Source organism: Vicugna pacos, chromosome 8, assembly GCF_048564905.1.
Source record: "Vicugna pacos chromosome 8, VicPac4, whole genome shotgun sequence".
Taxonomy (NCBI): Eukaryota; Metazoa; Chordata; class Mammalia; order Artiodactyla; family Camelidae; genus Vicugna; species Vicugna pacos.
Window position 1 is genome coordinate 20,940,874 of NC_132994.1, and position 23,417 is coordinate 20,964,290.

The following is a 23,417-nucleotide window of genomic DNA, read 5'->3' on the forward strand; positions in this document are numbered from 1 at the left end:
GAAGTCGGCTAAGGGATTATACTCCCTTTGCAGCAAGTTCACAAGTACCTAGCATATCTCTGCTTTCTCCCTGCCATTCGTTCTGTATCTGCCAGATCCTTTGTAATTATCTCCACCTGCTCTGCCATCCTAGTCTCAGCCCAGTACTTACATAAGACTATGTGGCTTCAACACATTTTTCTTTGGGTTGGAGACTCTGAATCTTATTGCTACTTCATATTTATTCAGTGATGAAGACACAGAAGGAATACTTAGTTCTCTTTTTCTTATCTTCTTGTGTATGTAAAAATATAATGAACTCCCTTTGATAATTCAGATAGATCACCCTACTCCTCTTACTTGATGCTAACTTTTGCTTAATGAGGTTGCAATATGAAAGAATTTACCTAAACCATCTTGGAGGAGATAGGTCAATGGAATAAGGTTTTTTTTTTCTAGAAATTAACTTTCTTTTCCATGCTCTGATATGAGGACTCTGATAGACATTCCAGATTTGTATTTTTCTATCTCCAGGGAATCCCAATAATTTTAGTGGCTCCTTTTTACAGGTGAAGTGCTTCATCTAAGATCAGCTTTTTTATTGTTGTTTAAGCTTTATGTGCATATTTTCATTCTGTATAGTGAATCACCAGACAACAGTTGTTAGTGGCACTTTGATATTGCTGCAAATGGCAGGCAAGAATTCTGCCGATGAACTACCAGTGTGAGAGAGTTTTGTTGCAAAAGGTTCACTACCATATAGAGACCTTCATCACCTTTCGGTGATTTCAGTAATTAGTCCATTGCTGCAGTGTTGGATCGGCTTATCAGGCATTAAGTTTACTTGGGTGAATGGCTTTACAAAAATAGGCAGATATATACTTTTTTGGCAAAATCCAAAGGAGCTCTGAAGGGCTGCTGTACAACCCTCCCAGTGAATGTGAACTGGCTGGTATCCATGACTGGGGAAGGGGAAAATAGTATTTATGAAATCGCTTATCACAAAAATTCACCTGGAATCTTAACAACATGCTAATTCTTTGGTCATATAACCACTGCTGTCGTGGGCATCATTATTTTAATTTGCAGTGAACCACTCCAATGCCCTAGCCTGTTATATAAAAAGTAACAGACGTTAAAAAGGAAATTGGAATTTTCCAAATCCCTTCTCTTTCATGATATTGGTGGGCCTGTGATTTCTTCCACGCTGCTAGTAAGAAATATCGATGAGGTTTAACCATGAAGAACAGTGGGGGCTATTCTTGCATTCCAGGGGCCCGTGCTATCTAACTGGTGTGGGCCTGTGTACCTCTGCTGCGGACTGGCACCACCCCTTCATTTCTTAGCTGTAACTGCCCATCATACATGATGGCTGGGCTACTCCTAAGAATGACAACTGGCCCTGCCTTGTGCCTTGATTTCCACCTCGACTCGAGATCAATTACAGTCTAAAATCATCTTTTTAAGAAAGGAACTAATTTCAGAGGGATCAGAATCAAAATGATAGTCACCTGACTTTCCTTTCCCCAAATGCCAACCTCTTTCCTCAACCCTGACCCACTTTCATAATATTCTGGTTGCTATCCTCTGGTGGCACTGTGACACTGATCCGGTCTTAGCGACATTTATGCCAGTTAGTCCATCACACATCCTCTTTAATTCTTGTATTTTGCTAGGGCATTATAGTTGATTTATGTGCACATTTGTGGCCTGCTGTCTGCTCGCTCTCTCCCTTTAAAAATTTCCTTCAGTATTTTTCCACTCGCTCTCATTAGATCTTAAGTGTTTTTGTAATCCCCCACAGTTCTATGTATAGTCAACTCTTGATTATCTGAGCTAATGGAGGGGAGCATTAGCATGGATGATATCAGAGGACAAATAAATTTCCCAGGGGTTTGCATCAATTCTATGAAAGCATCTGAGTCCCGGAGGCAGGCAAAGTAAAATCTAAGAGAAACGGAGAGCAGAGAAGCATTCTGAATGAAAGTGAGATGTCACATTCTCACAGGGCCGTGAACTACTGCCTCAGCTGCCGGTGAAATTCTGTTCTACCCTGGCCAGGCTGTTGGGAGATTCTCAAGGGAGGGGCTCCAAGGAACTTTGGGCAGGAATCCTCCTCTGCTGGCCCCCTCTCTTTTGGCATCAGTGCTTGGATTAGCACAGGACAATGGAAATACAATAAATGGATGAAAGAGGAGTTAACAGGGAGTTAGTTACTGGCAGAGAAGTTAACACAATAGAGGCTTTATGAAGCAGGGAAGGGAAACACTGCTAGTGAAGGCTCTTACCTTAAGGGGAGTGCACGTTAATTGGATAAAGGTTTTCTCGTCCCTTCAGCTCCAGCTTCTAGCTCATGCCTTTAACATAACAGGCGTTTTATCCAAGTTGGAGGGAGAGGATCAAACAAGCAGGCAGAAAGAGAAAAGAATGATTCATAAGTGATAGAAGCTACTATCCACAAAATGACTTTCTGTGTAATTGAACATTCTGACTGCATACCATGGCTATTTTAGGAATAATTATAGGAAGGCTTTTCTGGGTATCTGTTTAAAAATGCTTTTCATTTTTTATCAATGAAGAACAAAACTTCACACAAGTAGATCTGTTTAGTTGCATGGCAGGGAACCAAGCGAATTCACATTCTTTGAGCAGCTACTGTATCCCAGGTAAGCACTTTCCTTATCTTATCTTATTTTTTATTATTTACAACAGTCCTATGAGATTATTACTATTATGCCCATTTGACATAGAGGCAACAGAGTGTCATAGCTGTTAAGGATCTTTCCCAAAGTCATCCAGCTGACAAATATCAAACTGGGTTTCAGATCAGTTCCTTTCTTTTGAAAGTCCCCACTTCTTGCTTTATATTGTGCTGTTTCTTGGTAATCATAGTAACTACAATTTATTAAGTGTCTGCTCTGTGAAGCCACTATGTTTACATAATTTTTAATCTTGCCATTACCCTAGATAAGTGGGTACTGATAGCTTCATTTCAGAGATGAAGACAGAGCAAGAGAATTTAAGGATGATAGCCAAGCTCCCTGGTAGGGTTAAGAGTTAAACTGTGTGCAACATGGATGTACCTAGAGATTGTCATTCTGAGTGAAGTAAGCCAGAAACAGAAAGAAAAACACCAGATGATATCACTTATATGTGGAATCTTTAAAAAAAAAAAGGACACAAATGAACTCATTTACAAAACAGAGACAGACTGACAGACACACAAAACAAACTTATGGTTACCAGGGGGAAACGGGGTGGGGAGGGATTAATTGGGAGCTCAGGAATTTGCAGATACTAACCACAATATATAAAATAGATAAACAACAAGGTCCTACTGTACGGCACAGGAAACTATATTCAATACCGGTAATGATATAATAAAAAAGAATATGAAAAGGGGTATATATACCTATATTTATAACTGAATCACTATGCTATATACCAGAAATTAACACATTGCAAACTGACTATACTTCAATTAAAAAAAAAGAGTTTAACTACATTGATTTTGAGCTATTCCCATCTTTCTTTCTCTAAATATCATGTTTTTTTTTTTTCCCCATTTAGGTCACATATTCTTTACTGTAATTAACCCTGAAATTTTGTTGTAGTTGATACAGTGCAATAGCATCACTTCACTATTATTGGGTAACAGTATCTTTCAGTTGCAGCATGACAACCTCTGTGTCTGTGTACACCCACACGTATACCCCTACACACGTGCATACCACATTCCTATCACAGAACGAAATCCAGTTTCAGATGATGCTCACAGAACACATTTATAAGGGTAGCAGAAGCTATTGCCAGCACTAGCAAATCCTTACTTTGTACCAGATAATATTAAATAGAAACCTGTTCTAAAAATTTCCTTGTGGTTCTTCCCTCAATGTGACAACCAGACTTAGCCTTCAGGTAGAACAGCATAATCTTTACTATGAATGTTTGCAAATGTAATGTGGCACTTTGATCTTTTAAATTGTAGAAGAATGGGAGAAACTGATAATGAGAAGGCATCAAAAGTCTATTTTGTATTTACTTCTGGACACTACTGCATTTCCTTCTCATTGGCTAAAAAAGGGTATGTGGTATGCCTCCTGGAAGAGTTGACCCACATGACAAGATAGTTTCTCTAGAGACTCCCTGGACACAGGAAGGAAGGTGGCCACCTTGTCCAGGAATAAGGCAACCCTGAGACCTGGGGTCACATGGGACAAGGCATATCTCCTTGCCCACGGTAAGTAGCTGCTTTGGACATCTCACCCCACATCCCCCAGCTCCTCTTCCTCTCTGTCTTTGAGACAAGAATGCCCCGACCATGACCTATCAGTGTTGACCAGTGGTTAGAGAGTAAGTTGGATGGACATTTTCTAACAGCAGGATGAGAAAGGATCTCCAGTGGAACCCCTTCCCTTTATAGGTTCTCTGATCATAGTTGATCCTCCATCCATCCTCTTTCAGGGTCTAAGCTGTAACCCACAGAGCTGGCCAAGGTGGCTTCTCTCTATTACTCCTTAGGGAATGAGATACAGCCTATGGGAGGCATATCTTGTAGGGCCCAGAGTTTCCCATAAGAGATACCTGGGAGAAACTACAGCAGAAGCCCAGGTTCTGCATGATAACCCCTCCATCGTGGTGCATCCCCAGACCCATTCCTCCATAAAAGGGAAGATGAAAAAAGAAGACTGGACTTCAGGGTGAATACTGCTTAGATCAACTTACTTATCCCATGATTTGATAACTGCTTAACCCTCACCAGCTGTGCGGTGTGAGCAGCACACTGTTCTGGAAATGTCTGGATCTCATATTTTAGTACTTAGTATACCTGTCAGTAGCCCCCTAGGTTTCCAGGTTTGAATCCTCTTGACTGTCTCTGAATATAGAGGCTGGTTCTCTGACCTTCTTTCAAGGTCATCGGGTTTTCTTTGTACTTTTATATCCTTTCAAAATTTTCTGCTTTCTTTTTGATTTTACTCCTTTTCAATTTATTTATGTGTGACAGCCTCAATCATCCAGTTATCAATTCAGTAAAATCTGTCTTGCAGAATGTCCATTTTATCATTCAAGCCTGAAATCTGTTCTGCAATCCTTTTATTTCCCTCCTGAATTGCTTTCAAAGCCCTCGGGGGAGCTGGCCTGCAAAAATAGAGAATTCTCACATTGTTTCCATGAAAGGTGCTATATAACCACACAGCAGGATTATTGTTCCCTTTTCTCTTTCATTCTGGTCGCCCTGACTGATCTGCTCTGCATTGCAAGCGCAGTGGCCTTTTTTCATCTTAATTTTATTCACTGCTGTGGTTACTTTCTTTGGGGACATCAGATAGGTGTTAAGTAAAAGACAGGCATGGGTGTCACAAGGAAAGCCTGGGCACCTCCTTTCCCTTGTCACCGGTTTCTAACACTTTGACCACTCAGCTGAGCACAGCTGCGCTGCCATGATCTCCTCTGACGAGGCTCAATTTGCCGGGGAGTTTTTGCTTTGTGCACTGAACTAGCCTAACCCAATCAAGGCAAACTCCAAAATTAAATTAATTTAACTCGTTCATCTAGGTGTTTAATGTAATATTTTGACAGATCTGCATAAACTCAACTTCCTAAATTTGGCATAAGGGAGTAAAATTGATGGATTCAAATTCATTTCTGTTGGTGAAATGCGGAGATTTGCAATCCATCAGCTGTTCTCCCTAATGCACCATCTACACAGCTCATGCTGCATCAGTTGGCTTTAAGTGCAAATACCTCTGCTTAAATAACACTAGCTGCATAGCAAAAATTAGCAGAAAGCCAGTTGTCAGTAAAGGTTTGACATATAATCAATATGTTTTTGAAACAAACTGACTCCAGGACTAAAGGAGGAGATTAAAAATTGTGCTATTTTTAACCCAAGAAGGAGAATTCAATATGGTTTATAGAAAAACATTAACTATTAGGACAAGGCAATAAAAAACCCAAGGAAGAAAGTCTTTGTGTGGTTGGGGTGGTATGTATAGATGTGTCCAGATGTTGGCTCTGTGTGTAAAATTCTCTGTCTGGGAGAGAGACATCCACCTTTTTTTTTTTTTCCTAGAGAGTTTCCTAGGTAATTAACTGAATTGACTGTGTGCAGAATGTTGAAATGCAAAATAATTAAAAAATAAATGATAGAGCAGTGGAAGGCCTCTCAAATGCTTCTGAGGTTGGGACAGGGGCCAAGAAACATAGTGTTTATTTATCAAGATATATCATGATGGTTTGAATAAATATGTGGTATGGAATTCATAAAAAAAAATCCACTGTGGTGTGAAAGGATATGAAAAGTGGCAAATCATTCATTTCTAGGTTTTCACAGTATGTATACTGCTCACACTGAGTAGGGAAATGAAGCTTCTCGTTTGGAGGATTCTAGGTACGGGAGTATTTCTTCAACTGGACAAGAACATCTTCAGGTGAATATCCACCTGTATGGTTTTTGTTTATATATATATATATATTTATAAAATGCATTTTATTGCTTTAAACAGAACAAAAGAAGAGGCAGAAAATATTTGCATATAACAAATCCTAGCTTATAAATGGAGTTTTTTAGTGGTGATATGTCTAATCAGCATTCAGGGATTTTCTTTTTTTTTAATTTGCTTCACTGTGTCTTGAGCACTGATATTAGAGAAAAGCACATCGGCATAAAGTGTAAACCAGTGTCTCAAAACACTGGAAGAACTTGGAGAGCAAACATGATTTTTCTTATTTCCTCTCAGTAATCTTTAGTAAAACAAAAGGTGATCTTTGGCATAGACTCATACTTTCATACTTTAAAGGCATTACTACTGCATTTATATCAAGTAAGCAACTATACAAAGATGCTGAGGGCCTTAAAAATAATCTTCATCAGTTAAAAGGAACAGAGGAAGCCTGAGTATACAGTGCCAACTTAAGACAAGGTTTATACATTCGATGTTAGGATCTAATATTCAGGCAAGGGTTCTTACTACTTTACTCATCCAGGTCTGGCTTTGGGAAGAAATATAGCTTCATATGCTGGGGAATGCTCAGACAGCAGTGATACGTACAGAAGAGGAAAACTTACCTTCTCTGTCACATGTCTGTTATAAGCCTAAACATCCTGGGTATTTTGACCTGCAAAATGATTAACAGGGATCAAGTCAGTGATCCACACAAGACATGCTATTCTATACCTATTTTTTAAATTTAAAATGTTAGGAAGTGGATAGTAAAAGAAAGAACTTAATCACAGAATTTTATGGCTCAAAGTCTGTGTATTCCAGTGAATCTAAAGTGCTTTGTTATTCAGGCTTTCTTGATCCTCCCAGAAGGTATCAGGGAAGACTTTAATTTTGTTTATGTCACTCACAACAACACTTGACAAGGATGTAAAATGCCGTTGACTGTAAGATGCACCTTGATTTCAGAGAGGTTAAAATGTGGGGAAAATGTACCTTTTAGAATTAATAAAATAGGGCTCATAGAGATCAAAGCCAGTTAAGTCATTTTACAAAGAATGAACTTAAGGTCCAGAGTGCCTGAAGGTTACACAATCGCTTAATAATGAGGCATGGCCAGATGCCCGGGCCATCTGCTCAGCTTTCCTCCTGATGCCCGGCACCCTGCCCTATGGCATTTTCCCCACTCACACTACACTTTCTCAAAAGTTAGTAAACTTTTCAAGTACAAATAAGCAGCCAAGTAAGTTAAGTATATTCACATGTGTGCATGTATGTGTGTATCGACATATAGATACACACACTGTTTACTCATCCATCCATTCCCTCATTCATTTACCTATTTAAAGAACTTTTCCAATGTCACCACTAGAATCGTTATCTTAAATGAAGGAGCTGAGCATCAGTTGACATTAACAATATTTTCCAGTTCTAGATTCTTCCACTCTGTTGTATTCAACAACCACATTTATTCGTGTGTTACACTTGCTCCTCAGTATTTTTGAGCATTGGCTTTCTGCCAGGAACTATACTACATACCAGGGAGGCAGCATGATTCTGTGCTTCAAGTACAATTACTCAGGTGGTTCTGTGTTGGCCGTCATGGTAAATGCTGTGAAGGAAATTGAGCGCTACGAGCGTGTAAAACAGGGAGCATAGTCTGATTTCGACCTCTCTGAGACGTCACTTAATCTGATATGTGAAGGGGGAAGCCGAATGGAGAGAGAGGAGGCATGACTTCTGGGCAAAAATGAACTTCAAGTGTAATTGCCTGGAGACAGGGAAAACTTGTGTTTGCTAGTTGCTGGTGTGAATATGGCTCAGAGGGTTCTCTGCCCACGATGGCTTTTTTTTAACAGAGGTACTGGGGATTGAACCCAGGACCTCATGTATGTTAAGCATGCACTCTACCACGGAGCTATATCCACTTCCCCCAGCAAACAGGGGTTTTGACCACAAGAATCCTACAATGTTAAGGAGATGGGGAAGAAGACTAGTTATTTATTCTTCAAACATCTGACCCAAACAACTAACTAAAATGTAGAGAAAAAAATATACTTTTTTGAATAGAGAAACAAGGATAAGAATTGACTTGTGGTATTTTGTGTGTGTGCGTGGTGGTTTTTTTTTTTTCTTGTTTATCTAGTACTTTTATCTCAGTGGTCCTAAATGTTTTACTTTCTAAAGACTTATGAGCAATGAGATAGGGAAAAGCAGGAAAATGGTACAGCACTCAAGAACATTGAAATCAAGTTGGGGAAACACACTTTAAAAGCTTCAGGGACAATGTTATAAAGAAGTGAAGAGAGTAATAAGACCTGCCTCAAACTGATGAAGCTGTAGAACCAGTAGCTTCAGTTTTGCCACAGAGCTTTCCTTCAGTTTAATTTGGCCTACCTGTTCTCAGACTGCTGGAGTTAAACCAGTAATGACTAACATTTATGGAGGACTAACAATGAGTTGGATTCGAGCTGCCCAAAATGGCGGCCACTACACACATGTACCTGATTTGAGATAAAGGTATATATATAAAGGCAAAATATACACCGGGTTTCCAAGATAGTTAAAAAAAAAGAGAGAGAATATAAAATAAAATATCTTAATACTTGTTCAAATTGATTACATATTGAAATGGCAATATTTTGGATATATTGGGTTGAATAATAAATATTAAAATCAATTTCACCTACCACTCTTTTACTTTTTCTCATGTGGTTACTAGAAAATTTAAAAGGATGCATATGTCTTGCATGACATTTTTATTGGGCAGTGCTGGTCTGGTTACTTGGGATGAAATGTCCATAAAACAAAGCCCCTGCTCTCAAGATGCAGACATTCCTCTAGAGAAGAAAAGCAGTAAGCTAAATCAAATAAATAATAGGTGCTATCAAGAATGATAAAGCACATTTAGAGGGTAGAGTTGTTGTGGGTGATATTTTGAATAGTCAATTCAGGAAACATCTTTCTGTGAATGAAAAATGCTGCCTGCTGTATCAGCAAACAAAGGATGCTGTAGCCATCAAGCCATTGGTCACTACAGCCACTCCCAATGGTGCACTCTGAGGGGACTCAGGATGGGAAAGAACAGGATACTGGCCCTAGACACCTAAGGTGCATATCAAAGGAGAGGTTTCAATGAGCCCAGACTCTTGCATCTTCCCACACATAGAAAAGCACTAAATTCCTTAACCTGAGAGCTACCTGAGAGGCAGCCTCCTGGGCTTGAGGTCCTCAGAAAAGTCCACCAAATAAAACATAATTCTCCACTTTTAAGTTGTGTATTTTTTTCAGTCAACACCTCTGATTGGATCAGAGACATAAACACACAGGAGAGAGAGAGAGAGAGCCCAGTAGATTTGGGAGAAGAACATTCCAGGTTGAGAGGAAGACCAGAAACAAGGAACCCTAAAATGGGACGATATTCAATGTAGCTGAAAGGCAATGAGGAAGGAAGAAAGAGACAAAGGTAAGGTTGGAAAAGTAAGAGAGTAGCCAGATTGCAAAGGCCTTTGTTGGCCAGAGATAAAATTTTAGGTTCTCATTCTGAACAAAATGGTGTAGTAGACTGAATGCAAAAATGTAGTAATCATTCCCCTCATATGGCCACGTGCCTTTGTACTGTGGCTCTGTAGCTCTCTCTCAGAATGAATCTTGCTGGACTTTATCACTTACTTTAATATATAGAATGCAGCAAAATTACACTGTATAATTCCTAATTTCCATGCCGAGGCCTCAACAGGACTTGCATGGGGTAGCTTTCTTGGGACTTTGCCAACTGCCATCACAAGAAGCCCAGGCTCGCTTGCCAGAAGGTAAGAAATCACCTGGACCAGAGGTTAGTCTACTCATTTGTCCTGGCTGATGTTTCAGAGAACTTGGTGAAACCGGCTGAGATCAGCTGAACTGTGCTCAGGTCAGCAGAACTCCTTTCAGTTGACTGTAGATTTTCAAGTTATAATCAATGGTTGTTATTTTTAGCCACTAAGTTTTAAAGTCCTCTCTAATGCAGGTAAAGTAAACTAATGGAGATGCAGAGGTTTTTTTGTTTTTTTTTTTTAGTTTTATGAAATGAACTGCATGTTTAGAGGTGATAAAAAAGTGATTCAGTTTGAATATATATTTGAGATTAGAGCCAAAAGCATTTTCTAATGGAGTGGATGTGAGGTGTGAAAGAAATAGAGAAGACAGGAATGACTCTAACATCTTGGCCATAGCAACTGAACAAATGGTGCTGTCACTGCTCAGACAGGGAAACTGGAGGAATAGCTCTTTGGGGAGGGAGAATTATGAGTACAGTTTTGCACATGTTAAATTAGATGTGTTTATTAGGTATCCAGGCTGAGATGTCAGATAGGCAACTGGTTAAAGAGTTCAGGAGTGAAAACTGGGTAGGGTTCTTAAATGAAGGAATAAGTAGCATTAAAAAAGTAGATGAGATGACTCAGAGGGTGAAGGGGAGAAAACCAAAGATTGAGCCTTGGGTATCCACGATTTGGAGCTTGGGAAGATGAGGAACATCTTGTATAGGAAGCTGAAAATGAGGGTTCCTACAGAGTTGCAGATAAAGCAGAGAGAAGCAAAGTAAAAACAGTTTCAGGAGAGGCAAATCAATTCTATCAATAGCTGCTTATAGGTCAAGAAAGCTGGCAAATGAGAAGTGAACATTGCATTGGGCAATAGAGAGATTTTTGCTGAGTTCGATATGAGTATGTCCTGTGGCAGGTTGAGAAAAGCCTGGTTGAAGTGATCTCAGGAGATAAAAGAAGGAAGTATGGAGTCAGAGAAGACAGAAACTGAAAAAAAAGAAAAAACAGACTCAGAATAGCTATTATAGAATTACTAGTTCTAAAGCTTATCAATTTAAGGCAGGCCTTATGGCTAATAACTCACACCAAATTCCATATATTTTGCACTATTCCTGACAGAGTTACTGAGGTTGTTTAAATCTGGAAAAAGAAAACACAAGTTATGTGACATATTTTAAAAGCTTAAAAAAATAAGGTAGTTTTGTCAGAAAAGAAAGAAAGAAAGAAAGGAAATTTGCTGTAAATTGGAACAGAGAAAAGGGACCCAAACTAGAAGGGAGGTGGGGTTAAGAGACTTTTGCTTTGTTTAAAAAAAGATTTGAGTTTTTATGGCTTGTTAAAATGCTAATAAAAATTATTTTATCTAGAGGTAAAAACTGATGATAAACAGAATGTAAGGACAATACACAGGACAAAGTTCTCGACTAGTAAGATTAGATGAAGCCCAGAGCACTGGCTGCTCTCAGGGCTGGCAGGAGGCAAAGCAGGGAGGACACCTCAAAGGAGGAGGAAGCACTGCTGGAGGTACGTGGAATTTGTCTTCTGATTTCTTCTCTTCTTTCAATGAGACTAGAAGCAAAGCAATCAGGCAAGTTTGAAGACTGTGGTGCAGGATTAGATAATGGAAGAAAAAAAGGTAATGGTCTAGAAAAACACAAGCTAGTAGACTAGGAAAATTGAGCAGAGCTACCAAAGAGCCTGAGGGTCTTCCAGGAGTCACAAGCAAACGTGTAAGCTGAGATCATTCTGCCTGGCTGTGTGGAGAGTGGGCTTTAACCAGGGTTGTGAGTTAAGTGTCACAACAGGAATGAGAGGGTTTGATGGGTCATAGAAAGTAATGTGACTAGACACAGAAGGGGAGATATGAGAGAGGTTATAAAAAGAGTAAAGATGAGAGAGTCAGGGGATTTGAGATCCTGATTTAAGGTTTTTTTTTTCTTTTTTTTCAAAACTAGAATACCAGAGGAGTAACCTGGACATACACAAGGTAGCATTTGAAGAGGGATGTGCTTGAAAACAAGATGTCTATAGAAAATGACATTTTTGGTAAACAAGGTCTAGGACATTGGTTTTCAACAGGAATAATACTGTACCCTAGAGATTTCTGGAAAATTTGTGGGCAATTTTTATTGTCATGATAACTGAAGGTGATGCAGGAATTTATAGAGGCGGCACCAAGGAAGTTAGATGCTTCAATGCTGGGAACAGTAAATCTCTATTCATTGGCTTGTAGCTGTTGCATTCACAGTAATTCTACGTCTTTTAATATGTTTATTTAACTCATTTAAAAATAGAAAACATCAGTGTGAAATTGGATACTATAGACTGGTCTACAAAGGAACCAATGTGAACTCTGCCTATACATTATTTTCCAATGAAACAATCAGCCTGCTAAAAAAAAAAAATACAAAAAAGGATGCTGATAACATTAGCAAGCATATATCATATTTTCAAGATTTAAAGAAAAAGTTTGAAAAATCTAACATTGCCTCTGGAATGATTTAAAAAATTCTTCTAATAAAAGCATAATTTTCTGCTTGCTTCATACATGTGCATATGTGGTCACAAATGGTACCCTTCATGGCAGTGAGGAAAATTAACTTCACCAACCATATAAGATGTTTTTTGGTATGCTGACATAAGAAATCCAAGTGAAATAATTTTTCTCTTCCATTGAGCAAAGATACTGCTCGACAAAAAATTGATGAGATGGCAAAAGATGTTAAAAATTAGCTGTGAGATGAACTGTAGTGAAAATGAATTTTCATTACAAGTGGATGAACCGTCCTTTGGATAATGAGGCTTTACCACCTGCATTTAAAAGGCTCATACGGAATGAAAAAAAATCATAGAGGAAATGTTATTTTTAAAATTACTGATAATAAATATGAAGGGCTTGTCCATATTTGAAATTCCCAAAAATTACTTTTATGAGAAAGGATAATCCCTCTTTTGGGGTCACTGCTTCTGCTACAGATGGGACTGCCAGCTATGGGCTGTTGGCAATGTCGGTTTATAGCTAACTTAAAAAATTGCACCAGGTGTTTTAGCGATGCGTTGCATTATTCATGAATTACATGTAGTCCTCGAGAATTTTTATGAAAAACCCCACAAATCAATGAATGTTTTAATAGTGTTAATAACAAAATTAATAATAAATTCTTTAGTCACTGATTACTTCATAGAGAATACACTCCAATAAGTGTTTGAACATCTTATTCTAGACACAAAAGATAGTTCTCAAGGAATATACTTGAAAACAGGTTCTGTTTACTATTGAATATTGTTTCATTTTAAAAATTCTACCAAAAGAAAATTAAGGATCAAGCCTGATATATTGTGAGTGGATGGGACATATTTTTCATGTATACTCGGCCACCTTAAACCGCAGCAGAACTAGATCAATTTCATTAAAATGAAGCAGGTAATCACGGGATTTATCAACAGACTTAAGCTATTTAAAAATAACCTTGCTGCTGAGAATTTTCAAAGTGTCTGTCTTTGCAACACTTTAGATATTAAAGATATTAATTGAGAACAGATTACTCTCATTTTTATTAATAAATAAGATATGATAGTTGGATTTAAAGTTCCGAAGGAACTATATAATACCAGATTGGATGATTAATCCATTTAAAATGATTGTGAAACATGTCAGCCAAGATATGCAAAAGGAGTTAACTGGGCTAAAGCACAACTTTTAGACCAAAGCACAATTTAATTAGTCTAATTATGAAAGGATCTGGATCCATTTAAGACTTTCATAGCCACATCTTTAAAAATAAGTTAAATTACCAATAGCTTTTTCTTCTATTTAACAATACACAAATTCTAAGAGATTCCAGATTAGTAGCACAGTTTCAGTAAAAGCAGACAAACTATTTGGTAAAATGTAAGATGTAAAATAGAAGAATTCTAAAAATTTAGAACCAACTACTATGAAATTAATGGAACCACCCCAATGAAAGTTACTTTAAAACTACTTACATGTTAAAAATCTTTTTTTAATTTCAGAAATCTATGCCATGAAAAGTATATACTGAATTTATTTACTTATGATTTTTTTTCAGTTTTACTCTGAAATTGTGCCCAGAGATTTACCTCATAATTTCTGTACAGCTTCTTTTATTACTTGCTTAGATTTCTTGTCCATATTCAATTACTTTGCCTGTCTCCGAGAATGTCTGCACAGCACAGACTGAATGCATCTTTGGACATGTGGCTGGCTCTGGGATGAAATGTTTCCAGGGCACTGAATTGTTTTGAAAGTACATTTATAAATAGCTTATTCACAAGAATATCAAACTTCCTCATTTTTGGTCAACAATTGACAGATTGTAATTTATCTTAGCATGTTATACATACTTCAATTAAGTATTTTTCCCCCTTTATCTGTGATCTTCTACAGATAAAACTGGTCTGTTATTAGCTTAGAGTCCATCTCTACCTTTGCTCTTTCATTTTTCTTGAACTTCTCATGTGGGATAATTTCTCATATTGCTTTCCCTGATCCTAACTTACTTATTATAATTAAGTGGGGTGTAGAAATAGGAATATAGTATAATTATGAATGTACAATAACATTCCATTATTCTAAATTGATTTAAATTTACTTAAAAATTATAGTTGAAGATAGAGAGCATCATTTGGAAGGGAAAGGGGTCTACAGAATATTTGCTTTTATAAAGGGGGTATTGGGTCCAAAATGATAGTTATGGCCATAAGTTAGCAACATTTGCTAGGAATTGGGTTGATGTTAACTTTGCTAGTTCTGATCCACAGATCATAGCCCTTTGTAGATCTATGGTCTATGTGTAGACTTTGTGTGTTAGGTGCAGCATTGCTCACATTTTACGTACCGCATTATATATATGATATTCAGTAGCTTACCCTTCTAAATGAAAAGATAAAAGGACTATAGATGAGTAGATTCTTAGTGAGTTGTTCCCCGCCCTCTCCCACTCCCACTAATTTGGTTAGAGATAGCCAATACAGAAGATTCTTTAAACATGTGGATGAGGATAGAAACTCAATCCTTAACCATTACACATTTTCAGGACTGACTTTAAATTAAATTTTAGGCTATCATTAGCTATGTACCACTATTCTCAGATTTCTTTTATAGTCTCTTGTTTTGATGACCTTTTCGTACTTCGGTCTTTGCTTAATTTCATTCAGAGGTAGAAAATATGGTAATTTTTAACAACTCCTTGGTAATTCTGCAAATAAAAAGGAAGTTTTAAAAAGGCAGATTTAAAAAGAAAAGAATTGATTTGATTCCAAAGCTGGTATTAACATATTTTAATGCAGAGGAAAGATAAGGAGCAAGATGAATCTTAAGGTTATAAGAGGTCCATCAAATTGACCTACATGAGCTCACAGAAGTTACACATTTCCTAAGGCCAAGGAACTGTTTCATGACCTTGAAGGGTATATTAGTATTTCTATTTAAGTCATTACATTTTCAAACATTGGAACTGCTCAGATTTGGTTCACTGCACAAACCAATCACTTAGAATGTTAAAGAGCATGACTTTGGTCTCCCGGAGACAGCTCTTCTGTAATTGAGCTCTCGTTTGCACGGCCTGTCTACCTTCCCTGTTAATTTTTTTTTTCTTGGTCCTTTTTTTTTTTTCCCTTGTCAGCCTACATTGTGAATGCAACTGATAGAACAAACACCAACACCTAACACTGGAAATTCTCTCCTCTGAACTCATTTGAAACACATGCTGAGGTTCTCAATCGGCAAGTTTTATAAAATGTCAGAACGTTTTAGAGCTGGGAGTGATCGTTGGATGCATATTACAATCACACAGGGAGCTTAAGAAAATACTAATGCCTCAGCCCCACCTTCAGAAATTCTGATTTAACTTGTCTGGGGAAGACTGCAGGCCCCTATGTTTTTAAAAAGTTTTCCAAGCAATTTTAATGTCCAGCCAATTTGAGAACCACTGGGCTAGTCCCATTCGATCAGATAAAAACAGAAATTCATACAGGACTTGACATAGCAAAGGGCACACAACTAGACATCAGAATAGCTGAGACTAAACGTCAGACCTCCTGACATTTAGTACAGTCTTTACACTGTTTGAAAACTCCTTCTCTGAGAGGCGTCCTTACATAAAAACTTTCGACGTAAATCCGGGATGGCCTTCAGTTGTGGAGCTAAGCACAGGTAGGCGCCTTTCTCTAAGAAACCAGTTTCATCTGATATGATACATTGAGTAAATATTCCATTTTCCATTAAAAGGAGGAGGGGACTGTGTTTTGGGCTGATTGATAATTCACAGAATGGTGATACTCAAATAGTCTCCACCCTTGAAGAGAGTCTACAGAAAGGCAGGACAGTCTGCGCTACAGCTCAGTCGCTCCGAAGCTTGGGACGTGGCAAAGATCTCTGGCTGACAATTCACACCAGAACAATCTTCAGCTGTATTATTCACAACACATCATTACTGTTGATTGTTCAGATGAAAATGGTCTCACAATTGCAATGAATCATCTGCTTTCAGAGTGACAGACCTTACAATTGCAACAGCAGGACATACAAAGGGAACGGCTTAAGGGCGGACATTTAACCTTTGTTTACAGTGTTCTTTTAATATTGATGTTGATCTTTCAGCATCCAGAGATTGGATGGACAGTCTCAACAATGGCAGTTGAAAATTACGTTTGTTTTTAAATTTTGTTTTCTTGTTTGTGTCCATATTATTGCAAGTAGTAGGGCTGACAGTATTTTTGTATGTTCTCTATTTTCTTTAATGATGTTTTGGCCAAAGAAAGGGTACATTTACTCTCTGGATGCATATGTCTAATGTAGAATTATACATGGAATTACTGCACCTTGACATGTCCTGCCTTCTTTCAAATAAAATATTTCCCTTGAACCTGCTCTTTCCTGATCATTTGGAAAACAATGGGTTAGTCAACTGTCTTGAAATTGGCAAATGTTTAGTTTTCCTTACCCACAAAAGTATGCTCAGCTTGAATGTTTGGTGTATTATTATGGATTTCTAGAATCTGGCAAACTTGTGAATATAGGAAAGAGCAAATTGGAAAAAAAAAAAACATTTAAATTGCTTTATCTCCAGGTGATAAAACTTCATGAATAGTTGAAAGGAGAAAGACATAAGAATGAAAAGGGTGGAAAATCCCAGAAAACTAAAAACAATGATTAAATGTTATGTAAATGACTATGCAGATGTTTCTAAAGCTTGTGATTATTTTTAAGTGTGGCTAGCAAAAAGGATTTATTAAAAGTTCAGTTGAATACGGTGAGTTTGAATATCATTCACATACACATATAGTGAGGTATTGAAAATTAATGAGGAATTAAATATCATGAGACTTTAAATCAATTTCTTTTAAAAAGATGTTAGAGAACAGAAAGAGAAGAGATGCTTTTACTTAAAGGCAGAGTTGGAAATCTTTTATCCAGGACACTAGAAGGAATGTTTATGAATAAAAGAATTAAAGCTCGGAATTGAAAAAATATATATATAAATCAGCAACAGTCATTTTTTATGGATTATTTGATTCAAAATTACAGCATGAGAAAAAAATGTATGCTTTAATTCAGTGTGAAGGAAAAGATTTAACTTTTTGGAAATAGACTGAGTATCTTGTCATAGGGGACTCAAAAAAGAGTTTATTTGATTGGAACTAAGAAGTCTGAAGGTCACTGCATCCAACCAACCAACCAGTGCTTGCCACTGATGTTATTCAAACAGAAATTCTTTCATTCACATTAAATAAATTATCTTGACATATTTTATATTTTATGATTAGAATAAATATAGACAAAATTATGTGAAAGTATAACTTACTCTTCTGGGCTTTCTATTATTAAAGTTCTCAGATTCTCTTATCTTTCAGATTTGAAGTATTTAGAAGAAAATCTAATAGGAATACCTCTCTCTTCTAGACTGTAAATTCCTCAAGGGCCAGGATCAAGTTTTATTTCTTTTTACATTCTCTATTGTGCTGAGTACTTACCATAAGATAGATTCTCAATACACATTTGTTTAATAAATGAGGAGGATGAATAAATAAATAAATGATTAATGTTGCTTTTCCTCCAAGATAGTATGCACAGATTGTATTTGTATGTTTTCATTCGTATTTTTTTTCTTCATTTCTCCACTTCCTCTACTGCCAAAACAGACTCAGATGCTGCTCAACACAAAATAACTGGTATATATGATTTCATGGCTATTTTCTGCAGCTTCAGACTGAGGCAGACAGAAAAGGAGAGAGGAGAGGAAGAGGCATGATTTACACAATTTAGAAGGGAGTTGAGATCTTCCCTCATTACCTCCTCTGGTAGCCCTTTAGGAATTCTTAAGCCCACTGTCTCCTCCAAAGCAGAGAGAAGGGTAGTGAATGGGGAGGAAGGTGATAGCATAAAGGGAGCACTTAGCCTCCTGGACAAGGGGAAACTAAACTAAACTAACACATGATGGTTCAAACATTTCATCCTTGAAACTATTCTCTTGGTAATTTCCACACTTGCCTTGGGAAATTTCATCAGCCCTTAAAATCTCCATTAATACTTTATTGCTGATGACACCCACTTCTTTGACGTTAATCCCAAGTTCTCATCTGAATCTTGGTCTCAGATATTGAGACATCTGTTGTGTATTTCTCTGTAGCAGTCTGGAAATACATAATTTCCAAAGTTGAACTCTCAATTCTGCTTTTGCTGCATCCCGTAAGTTTTCTCATGCTGTGTTTTTGTTTTTGTTTGTCAAGATATTTTCAAATTTCCTTTTTGATTTCTTCTTTGACTCAGTATTTAAGAATGTCGTGTTTAATTTCATGGATTTCTGTATCTTCCCATTTTTCTTACATTATTGATTTCTAGTTTCTTTCCACTGTGATTGGAAAAGACACTTGGGATGCTTTCAATCTTCTTAAATTTGTTAAAGACTTGTTTTGTGACCTAACATGTGATGTTTCTTGGATAATGCTTTATGCGCACTTGAGAACAATGTGTATTTTGCTATTGTTGAATGGAATGTCCCATATATGTCTGTTAGGTCTGTTTGATTTATAACGTTGTTCAAATCTGCTGTTTCCTTACTGTTTTCCTGTTTAGACAACTGTGTTTTTGAAAGTGGGGCATTGGTTCATGTGATGGTATTCCATAAGTCCTATAGGCTTTCATCACCCTATTTCATTATTTTTTTTCTTTTTGTTCCACTAAATGGATGATTTCAAGTGACTTATCTATACATTATCTGATGCTTTCATCTGCTTGATCATGTCAGCCGTTGATGCTTTCTGTTGAATTTTTCAGTTCAATCATTGGTTTTCTTTTTATGATGCAGAACTTCTGTTTGGCTCTTTTTCAAAGTTTTCTATTTATTTTCTGAACTTCTCCTTTTGTTCATGTATTGTTTTCCTCATTTTGTTTAATTGTCTGTGTCTCTTGTAACTCACTGAGCTTAAGACAATAATTTTGAATTATCTGTCAGGCAACATATAGACTTTATTTCTTTGGGGTCAATTGCAGGAGCTTTATTTTGGTCCTCTGCTGGGTGTCATGCTTCCTGACTTTTTCTGTTCCTTGTAGCCTTGCACTGGTATCTGCACACTTGAAGAAACCCTCACTTCTTCCAGTTTTTATGAATTGGTTTGGGGAGAAAAGACCTTCAGCAGTCAGGCTGGCTAGAGATTTTGGAGCTCTTTCAAACTTTTTCTATAGCTGTGCCCACTCTACTCCTCTCACTCTGTCTTGGGTGTGCATGTGGGGTGGGTGGAGGACATTTAGAATTCCATATCTTGTCTCAACTCTGCAGAGTCATACCAGCTGCTGAGATTCCTCCCACTCTATTTCCCTAGGGTAGTGTTGGGGGCAAGTTCCACTCCTCCCCCTCCCTACTGAAGGAGATGTCTTAAGATTATATACCTTCTTCTTAGCCTGCAGAGCTGTGCCCAGTGCTGAGAGCCCCCAGCCCCTTTTCCCTAGGATAGAGACGCCAGAATGAGAGGTGATAGCCCTACTACTCTCCCTCCTGCCTGAAGGAGCAGCCTCAGGGTCGTGTATTTCTCCTAATCCCATAGAGTTCAGCCTGCTGCTGAGATCTGCGTGTGCAAGCACTGTCTGCAGGGATGCACAGAGGAGAGCTTGGGGCCTTGCAGGCATTAGCTGCGGGTGCAAAACTGGCCTGGCTCGTGGGGCCCATGGATGCGGGCTGGTGGGATCTGTGGCTAGTTGTTGAGATCCACATACCAGTTACTATGAGTCCCACTCTTTTACTTTGTTCTTAGCTTCCCCCAGACTGTGCAGTTATGCACATTCCCTCAGTGCTCCGGGTGAGATGAGACTGAAACAGGCATCCCGGACAGCACTCCAAGAGGCTGAGGAAGCCACAGGCTGTCTTCTCCTTTCCTCTGTGGGAGAATCTGGACCAAGGCATTTTTCTCAGCTCTGAGCCGTGCTGGTTTGGAGGAGGGGCCATTCAGATCAAGTGAAACTCTTCTTCTTACTCTTCAATGTGGCTGTTTCTGGATTTTTTGCTTCTCAAGAATACCAGGACATCTCAACTGGACTCCGGAGTTCCATAAAGGTATTTTCTTTCATGGATGGCTTTTAAACTGGTGTTTCTGTTGGGGTCATGTGGGCTGGGACTTCCTATTCTACCATTTCGCCAATGTCATCCTCTCAAATTAATTTCTCACAATCTCAAATTCCTTGCATTGTATATACCAGAAAAACAGAAAACTCTTACTTGCTCTTGGAAAACCTGATAAAACCACAAGGTCTGTCTTTGGCTTGTTCCATTTCTAAATGTTTCCTTTCTCCCCTTACCTTCATTTATGCCAAAAAAATCTATATTTATCTTTAAAAATCTGACTTTATATTTAACACTAAATAGTATTAGTAATAACATAATTGCCATAATCATGGGAATAACATATTCCTGTGGTACTTAACAATTTACAAAACACTTTCCCATAAATTGTCATACCTAGATTGTCACGGTGCTTTGAGATGGGTGGGGCATGTACTTGAATATAAACTTTATGAAGGCAGGGACTTTTATTTCTGTTGTTCACTGACTCTCTAGTCCCTAGAAGAATGCATAGTACATAGCTGGTCTCAATGAATCTTTGTTGGATGAATGAAGGAACCGACAGGTTAAAAAACTGAGTGATTGTTTAGGGCTCTGCAGTTAATAAATGAAAAGATGGAGTCGTAGTGTGTTCCTTTGGCTCTTCACCCAGTGATGGCTCGGGAGTATCAATTCTAGTAAAACTATTTTATGTTACTTACTGCATGCTAATAATACATGTTAAATATTCTTTATATGTTAGTTGAGTTAATCTGTCCTCTCTCTTCTGATTAAAGGACTTATCATTCTTCTGATGGCTTTTACTTTTAAAAAAAGTATTAAGTAATAAGTTAGCAAGTGACTCTGAGACTGAGACCACATCTCTTCTGTAAGAGGTGATAAGATCTACCCTCTCTTCTTACTTCTCTTCTGAGGAACAGAAAGGAAAAACTGGAAAATGATTAAGATATTTCTGAATGTTCAATAAATTATGTCAGGCAACATCTAGTTGTGATTAACTTCCTGAGTAAAATCATAATTTGGGGGGAGATTCTTTGAAACAAATGATGTTAGTTTTAAGTAAGTGAAATTAGAATTTCAAAAGAAAAGTGGCATAATGAACCTATTCAACTAGGGTGGCTAAAAAATACATCAGAACTATTTTCTCTACCTCTGGTTGTTTACCGTAAACAGTGCTATTAGACAAAACACACACCTACAAACCCACTGAAAGAGGAAGGCACCCCTGGGACTGAGTAATGATACGCCTCCTAGCATCTGATTCCAGCCTGCTTGACTGGACTATCCTGTGAGGAGTACCGTGTCATGACTGGATTACTCCATACACATTGGCTCGTGTAGTCTGTGCAGACACATACCCATTGGTCCACAAAATCAATTCAAACAAATAAACCCTTTTAATCATGACCAGGAGCTTTGCATATTTTCCTGTTTGATCTCAGTTGCTTCTGCTAGTACTTAGTTTAGCTGAAAAACTAGTTTTATATTAAACCGTGGGGCTCTTGTTTTGTTTTCAAGCATTTATGTAGCATTTTATGGACTGCGAGGTATTTTACAGCCCCTGTGCCCGTTTTTTCTACCCAATCCCTTTGGGGGGTAACCACACTGTTGCCATTCCCATTTTACAAACTACAGAAAGGAGGCTATGCAAGGATGAGTGACTAGCAGAAGATCAGATGGTAAGGTAGTAGTTAAAAAGGTATTAGAGGTCATGATCTTTGAATTTCTCGTTTATTTCCTGTTACACTGATTCTTCTCTGGTCTTTTGCTGATCTGTCTGTGAAGGATGTCTGCAACTTAAAAACAGATGGATTTGTTAAGTGACAAAATAGGACATCTGTAAGAAAGTAGAAATGATAGCATATTTTACTGCGAACTTTCAAAGTAAATACATGTTTAGTACAGAAAATATTTTTATATCCAAATATATAGAAACTGCTTAGGCATTCTTAAATTTGAATGGCTGAGATGAATTTGTTTAATAAGCCAAGAAGGCTTGTGATGTCAAAGCTGTTAGGTTGGCTACCTGATTAGATTCATATTATTCCTTTTGGGAAAAAAAGATGGAAATTAAAGTAAAATTTCATGATTTCACATTACACAAACAGGAACAAAGAAAAAAAATGTTGAAAACAGATAAAGCTAATAAAAGAATTAATGAAAGCTTAAAAAATGTGAATTTAGTATTTGTCAAATAGCAGTGTTAAGCTAGAAACGATAAAGTTCTCTGGAATTAAGATTATAAGGGGATATTTAAAATCCTTCTTTTCAGTTGATGTCTTAAAACATAGCCTGGTTAAAATCATAGTCTCTTAAATACTTTCATGGTTCAGATGCTTTTTAAAGGCATTGTCTCACAAAAGAAAGTGCTGGCTTTATTATCAGTTCGCTATTAAGTTGGAAGACTTGTATTTGCATGAAATTCTTTCTCAGGAAAATGTTAATAGGAACCAGAATGTAAATAAGAGGAGGAAGCAGCTCCAGATATTTTCTGTGGTTCTCCTTGATAGGAAAATCTTATGTACATATTCAGTGGGTGAGCCTCACTTGCTCCTGGGCTCAATATTCAACTAATTAGTGTCATTCAAGCACTATATGCCTTTGCATTGGCA

At 37.6% G+C, this 23,417-nt stretch overlaps 1 long non-coding RNA gene across 2 annotated transcripts in view; it reads right to left on the minus strand.

Moving 5' to 3' along the window:
• LOC107033196 (uncharacterized) overlaps positions 1–23,417 on the minus strand; it is a 70,521-nt gene that overhangs the window by 16,813 nt on the left and 30,291 nt on the right. Inside the window, exons 4-5 of one of the 2 annotated variants that reach the window (XR_012075213.1) lie at positions 7,049–7,098; positions 2,268–2,336 (exon numbers count right to left, since the gene is read on the minus strand). This is a non-coding gene — a long non-coding RNA (uncharacterized lncRNA). Of the gene's footprint in view, positions 1–2,267; positions 2,337–7,048; positions 7,099–22,517; positions 22,602–23,417 lie in introns of those variants that run through there. The other variant, XR_012075214.1, reaches the window with a different exon arrangement.